Source organism: Pteropus alecto, unplaced genomic scaffold (genome assembly GCF_000325575.1).
Source record: "Pteropus alecto unplaced genomic scaffold, ASM32557v1 scaffold110, whole genome shotgun sequence".
In the NCBI taxonomy this organism is placed as follows: Eukaryota; Metazoa; Chordata; class Mammalia; order Chiroptera; family Pteropodidae; genus Pteropus; species Pteropus alecto.
Genome location: NW_006431920.1, coordinates 11,939,382 through 11,946,521, shown reverse-complemented (window position 1 = coordinate 11,946,521; position 7,140 = coordinate 11,939,382). Strand labels below are relative to the sequence as shown.

The 7,140-nt window shown below is 48.1% G+C and overlaps 1 pseudogene; it reads right to left on the bottom strand.

Annotated features, from left to right (window-relative positions):
• Positions 1-1,209: 1,209 nt before the first annotated feature.
• LOC102885973 lies at positions 1,210-1,610 on the bottom strand (annotated as a pseudogene).
• Between the last annotated feature and the right edge of the window lie 5,530 nt (positions 1,611-7,140).

Genomic DNA, 7,140 nt, shown 5'->3' with positions numbered 1-7,140 from the left:
TAGCTCACTGTAAAATAATTTAAAGAGGTAGAGAGATTGAGGAAGGAAGGAAGGAAGGAAGGAAGGAAGGAAAGAAAGAAGGAAGGAAGTGAGGGTGGGAGGGTGAGTGGAGCTTTCTGGGATTCCTACTTGTCCAAGTATTGAAATCTGAAGCAAACTGGACTGAGAGTGTGCAGAACTTGTAGGTTCTGGCCCCGAGATTTGTTGCGTCTCAACTCTGCAACTGGGTACTCACTGACAAGGAGTTTTCTTCTTTTTCTCTTTCCTTCTCCTTTGTGGAATCTAAGGGAGCAGAGAGAGCACCTATTAATAACTGTTGGTTTATGTTCCAGAGGGCTTTCCGGCAAGGGAGGGCCGCCTCTGCTACCAAGTTTTACTGTTCCCCACTGTCCTCTCTCTATGCTCCAATCTCATTGTTTCCCCTCTGTTCTGGAGCTTTTCTGCCCCCTCCCTTTTCGAGGCATTTGCAGTGTCTCCCTGTACCTGGAACACTTTCCGATGCACGTCATCTCCAGGACTCTGCCACTTTCCAGCTGAGTGACCCAGGTAGGTCACTGAACCCCTCTGAGTTTCAATTTCTTTATCTGGTAAAAGAGAAACTAGACACAACCTTTGGCTTCTTGGGTGAACTAAATGGGATCGGGTAAGGGAAGCACCGAGCCCAAGGCCTGGGTCAGAGTTCTTGCACAGGTGATGGCAGCTTCTATTATTTTTGTTAATTAGAATAGCTCCTTCCTCTCTCTGTTTTGAGGAGCTGTCACCCTCCGTTTTCTTTTGGCTCCAACAAAGACTGGCTTTAACCAATTCCTTCCCTGTCACCAAAGATAAGCCCATCATCTTTCACCCTACCTGCCTGCATATTTGTTTTACTAAAGATGGGAGAAGTTAAATAGATTTTAGGACTTTACAAAGTTCTACAAGCACATACCTGCATAATAACTTCTCTGCTGTGATAATAGCTAGAAGCTCTGTTGAGTTCTTGCCTCCTGCTTGAATTCTTCTTTTTTCAGCAAAAAGATGTTTACTTACTAACCGAAGGGTTGATCTTAATTAAACCAATACTTTGAAATAGTTGCCTATAAAACGTTTGTGATAAAGGTAATTGAACACAGTAATAAAAACCAAAAAAAAAAAAAAAGGAATGTGGAGGTTTGAACGGAGCTCGTTTATTCTCACAGCTAAGTGCCATCAAAAGTGAGGATGAAATTTTTATGCTGCTTTTTCATAAATCTGAATACAGGTGACATTTTCATTATGCATTTCACCATCAACGTTCCATCTCCCACTTTTCTTGTTATTGTATTTCCCTTTCCCATCCCATTCCTGAAGCCGAACCAAAGCACTTGTCTGTAAGGTTGCAGATCTGAGTGTTTCTGCCATCAGCTGTAGTTTCTTCAAATTTCACACCCACAGGAAAGCCATATTGTTTTCAAAATGCTTTCAGTTTTGGTGGCGAGGCCTTCGTCATTAGCAGAGATGGCATGAGCGAGTTTGGTGATTGCACTCACGTTTCACCGAGCCATCCCCACTCCTGCTGCTTTCATGTGTTCAGCGAAGCCTATGCTCTCTACCAGCGGCCACCTTTCTCCCAGGTGCTGAATGGTGGCCATGGCGGATACAGGCTTTCAGCGTGGGCAGAGCAGGGTCTATCTAGCTCAGGGAGTGGACGCCGGGAGGCCAATGGAAGGTGTGCCCTCTCGCTTGAATTCTTAATAGTGGAGTTCGCAAAACTCCAGCCCCCCTAATTCTGACAATTTCCATCTCCTGGATGGCTTTCCCTTATCAAAAGTAGCCCCCGAGATGCAATCAAGGAAAAACTTGCGAGATGCACCACACCAGCCATGAGCTTTGACCCTGGGGGTGGGGCTGAGGAAGCGAGAAGAATTTCCTTAGTGGTTCTCACAATTTCAGTGTGCAGAAAATCACTAGGGTGCTTTGTAAAAAGTGCCACTCGTTAGCTCCCTCCCTGCATTGGTGATGATTCAATAGGTCGTGGGAGGGGCTCAGGAATTTAAGCTTTAACAAGCACCTGAGGTAGGTGGCCTAGGGTGCCCCACCCACCATTGTAAATGCCTGAAAATATCTTTTGCTTGTCCTGTGGTAACTGTGTCACTCCAGGTCGTCCTCTGCATCACGGCCAATCTGAGTTGATCTGCTCAAACACAACACTTAAGTACTTTTCGGTGGTTAACGACAGGACCAAACAAGCTCGAGTTGGGTGAGGTTAGCTGTTTCTTCTCATTCCTGACACCGAGTTCTAATGAAAGCAAGTCTCAGACCAGATTCACACCTACAGTTCTCAAATAAGCATTCACGGCCAAACAGGCATGACTGCACTTCTGCTCTGTTAGCTTAAATAAGTTCTTACAGATGCTCTGGCTTCTCATGGAAAGTTTACTCAAGGCAGAAATCACACAGTTCCAAAGGCAGGCTCCCGTTATGCTGATAGTCAACATCAGGCCATTGGAAATCCTCTTGACTTGGAAGCCCTTCTGGGTGCAGGCCCAGTCTCCCTGGGTGCTCACATCTTCTCATGCAAGGTGGGGACTGTTTCTAAATTAGCCAATCTATATATTGTGAATTTCTAAATTCACAAAAAAAAACACCTTTCTCCATCACCCTTCATGGTAATAAAGAAGTCACTCATTTCACCAGTAAAAACCCAGTTTTGATCAGGAAATTAAGTTTTAGATGTGCTCAAAGTCTTGATACTTGAAGGACTTGGCGTGCCTGACCCTGGAATTATGACTCCTGAGTCCCTGGGGGACAAAGCAGAAGCCACCCTCCGCAAGACTTTCTCTGAGCCCACCACTTACTCCGTTCTTCCCTTCCTGTTCTGCTCCCCCATTTCCTTACTGGTCCTTCTGGGGGGCACTTCCATAATAAATCTCTTCCTAAGAACCCTTTTCTCAGGGTCTGCTTCTGGGGCACCTGGTCCCAGAGAGCTGGCTATGCATTTCTGCAGGCGGGTGGTTCTCGGATCTGAAGGCAAATCCAAATCGCCAGAGGAGCTTGTGAAAATGCAGATTTCAAGGTCACATCCTAGGGACTGTGGATCAGTAGGGTGGGGCCCTGGAATCTGCAGTTTAGCGAGCTCTCTGGAATTCCTGCTGGAATCTGCAGTTTAGCGAGCTCTCTGGACTTCCTGCTGTCCGTGGCCCTTGGGCCTCATTTTGAGAACCATGGCTGCAGACCCTCTGGAGACACTAGTTCCACCAGAAACAGGTTGACTGCCAGCTCTGGCTCCTGCAGCCCCGCCCGGCCCTGACATCTGCTGACCCCCCAACTCCAAGTGGCTTGGCTTCAACTAGGAACAAATTGCTGCTGCCTACAGTCCAACTGGCACTCCCCTGGTGTCAGGCTGATCCTCTGGGCCTAGGGCACTCGCTCAGCTCCAGTCCAGCCCGGGCGCTTTTTGGAGAGACCCACATGGTCGAACATGCGCCAATCATGAGACCTCTCTTTGGCTCCCATTCTTCTGTTCTTCTTTCTGGCACTTGCCCAAGTTGCCCAGTAATCATTTCCTGGTTACTGAGTCACATACACACATGCACGCGTGTGCGCGTGCGCGCGCGCGCACAGACACACACACACAGGCACACACACGTTCTTTATCTCAGACACACACACACACACACACACACACATGTTCTTTATCTCAGCTCTCAGTGGCATAGGGTGGGACAGAACACTGAAATCAAGCCATTTTTGGCAGTAAATCTAGTAGTTACACATGCAAGTATTATTGTCCCACTTCCTGGGTTGAGTCCGAGCTCTATCCCTTACTAACTGTGTGTTTTTGGGCAAGTTCTTTAACTGCTCGGCGCCTTACGTTTTTCCATTTGAAAAATGGAAATAATAAGAGTAACTACCTCTAAGAGTTTATTTGTTGCTGATACATGAAATGCCTGGCACATAGTGAGTGTTCAGTAAGCATTAATTTATTATGCAGAAAGAACAAACTCCCCCAATTTCCAACTAGACAAGTCGCCAGGAGATTACGGAATGGTATTTGTACCCTCAGGGCAGTGAGGGCGGATCACTCAAGGGCCCTTAGACTCTGTCTAACTTCTCGTTAGCCCTGCGTGTGCTCCGCGGGATGGCACTGGGGAAGTGGGTGGGGACGGGGAGGGGAGAAGTGGGTGGAAACAAGTCGAACAAATGTTTTGTAGCTTCGCTTGATTCTGTTTTGACTGTTGACAGACACATAGAAATTCTGACTGTAAGGACACACACGCACACACAGAGACACACACACACATACACATTGTTAGACACATGCACACACACATAAACATTCTTACACACACACAAGCACACTCTCACACAGACATGCTCATGCTCACGTTCACACACACACCCTTGCACACATCCTCACACTCACATGCTCTCAAATATCTCTACCCTCTCACACACATTTGTCACATGCTCACACACATTTTCACATACAAGTGCTCACACATGCTCACAGTCACACACACACACACACAACTTCTCTGGAGTCAAGATTAAAGAGGCCTTTATTGACAGGGATGGGGGTGGCAGGAGGGAGGAGCAGGAGGAATTCAACAAACGTTATGGGCCTACTCTGTGCGAGGCCTGAGGAGGTGACGGGCAAACTAAATGTGATTCCTGTGTTTTCTGAGTGAGGCAACCATGGGGAAAAGCAGTCCTATCACAGAGCCAAAGAACTGAGCCTGTGCCAGGGATTCAGGCAAAACGTAGTTGGAGGTAGAATCCGCCTGGTAGACAAGGCAACCAGCACCGCTGATAGAAACAGCTATGTGCCCCATACCTTTAATGAAGTATCTCATTCAACTTGCTCAACAACTAGTAGGCAACAACTATGATCTCATTTTGCAGATAAAGAAACTGAGGCTTAGTGAAGTTCAATAACTTTCTTGAGGTCCCTCAGTTTGTAGGTGTGGGCGCTGGGTGTGAACCCCGGCAGCCTGGGTGAGGATGGCGGCCTGCTCCCAGGGTCACACAGAGAGGGTGATGTTTGAGCTGAACTTTGAAGCCTGTGTGTGTGGGGGTGGGGACATGGGAGGAGGAGAAAAGGCACAGAAGGAGATGTGAATGGCATGTTCCAGCAAAGGGAAGGCAGCCAAGGTGAGCGGGGGTCAGATCTGGGAATGACTTGAATGCCTGTTTAGGGAGTTTGGCTTCTGTTTTTCCCTGTGGGCACTCGGGAGAGCAGAGGTCTGGAGGAGGAGAATGATTTGTATTTTAGGAGGATGATTCTGATAGGATGGATGGGAAGGGTCAGAGATTAGAGAAGGAAAGCCTGCTTAGGAAGCTATTATAATGATGTGGTTTATGTGAGAGGGACGGGGCCTTCATAAGTCCAGTGGCAGAAGGTTGAGGCCACTGTGGGGGTCCAGGGAGCAGGGCTTTCTGACTGATGGCAGAAGGTGGCCTTGGGAGAGGAGAAAGGGAGAGACCAAGTTTGACAGGGAGGTTTCTAGTGAAGAAGCAGGAAAGATGGTGGGGCTGCTAATGGTTGCAAGAACACAGGAGGAGAGGACAAATGTGGGCAGGAGGCCGTGAGGAATCTGGTGTGGATGTGCTCATTTGGAAGGGGGCTCAGGGGGCGAGCATGGGAGACACTCAGCCTCAGAAAGCTCTGCTGGGCAGGCGTGTGGGGCAGTGCCCTGAGGAGAATGCCCACGTGGGAGGCTGGGATTGCTGCCAGCACTGGCCACCAGCGAGGTCAGGCAGAGAGTGTTCCACTGGGAAAGAATGGTCAGTGTGTGTGCGCGTTCTGTGACTGCCCTTTCCTGTCCCCTCCCTCCTAGAAACCAGCTCCCCCCATCAGGGCTTGCTGTTTTCCACTGATCTCCTTTCTATGGTCACTGACAAGGCCCAAGCTCCTGTTTCTAACTCAAGTTCTCGCCACGTCTTCTCTGGATTGCGAGAAACCAGTGGCCTATGTGGGTAAACCCACCTCTCAAGGCTGAATGACTGTGACTGAGCCAGAGCTGGGAACCACTGTGACAAAGAAAAGAGGTGATAGCATGGGATAAGATCTATGGCCTTGCCGTGGATCAAGGTCTCCACTCTGCCAAGCACTGGGCAAAGGCCGGGGTACAAAGATGATTGCTACCTAGTCCTGGTCTTCAAGGGCGTCAGAGACCGGCAAGAAAAAGCTGCATGCACACACCCTGAGATGTTCAGGGTGTACAGTTGTAATTGGCACACCTGTGGTAGGACCAGAGAAAAGGGACTGATTGAGTCTTTCTGGGAGTGTCATGGAGCACTGCCCTGAAGAAGGAACTTTTGCACTGGTCCTGGAATGGTGAGCAGGGTTTTCTAGCCAGACAGGAGCCAAGGATAGGGATGGTGTGCAGGATGGAGAGGGCATTCTCAGCAAAGGGAACTACACGAAGGCAGTCACAGGCAGGTGGAAGCAGTAGCCAGTAAGAACACGTGGTTTGGTGCAGACTACAGGGGAGCAGATGGGCAGGTGTGGCAGGAAGTGAACCTGCACAGGTAGCTTGGGACTGAACTATGAAGGACCCTGTGGCTTATGAGAGTTTTGAGTACCTCTTGAAACATTGCACAATAGAATTTTCTGTCATGGTGCAAATGTTCTGTATCTGCACTGTCCAGTTTGATAGCCACTAGCCACGTGTGACTATTGAGCACTTGAAATGTGGCTTGTGTGGCTAAGAAATTGATTTTTTTTACTCTGCCTTATTTATATTTCAACTTAAATAGCCACATGTGGCTAGTGGCTACTATATGGGACAATGCATCCCTACACAGTGGAAAGCTATTTAAACCGGGAACATAGGGACCAGTACGGGAATGTGGTGGATGTAGTGACAAGCATATAACCAACAACTTGTCTAGCACAGTGTATAAGGTCATTCAAAAATGATATAGTCAGAAAGTTTCTAAAACTAGCATTTTTTCATGCTTCTACCACAGTGATAACTTGCATATACACCTCTGAGCACTGTAATGTTCGGGAAGCCATTTGCTCCTCGCAACAATTTTGTGAGTTGAGCAGAGGTCATCTGCTCCTTTTTTTTTTTTTTTTTTTAGGCAAGCTGAGGTTCTGGAAGATTATGTGACTTTCCTTCTTCCCTTTCTTTCTCCCTCCTGCTCCTCCTCTTTTCTTTCCTTCCTTCCTTC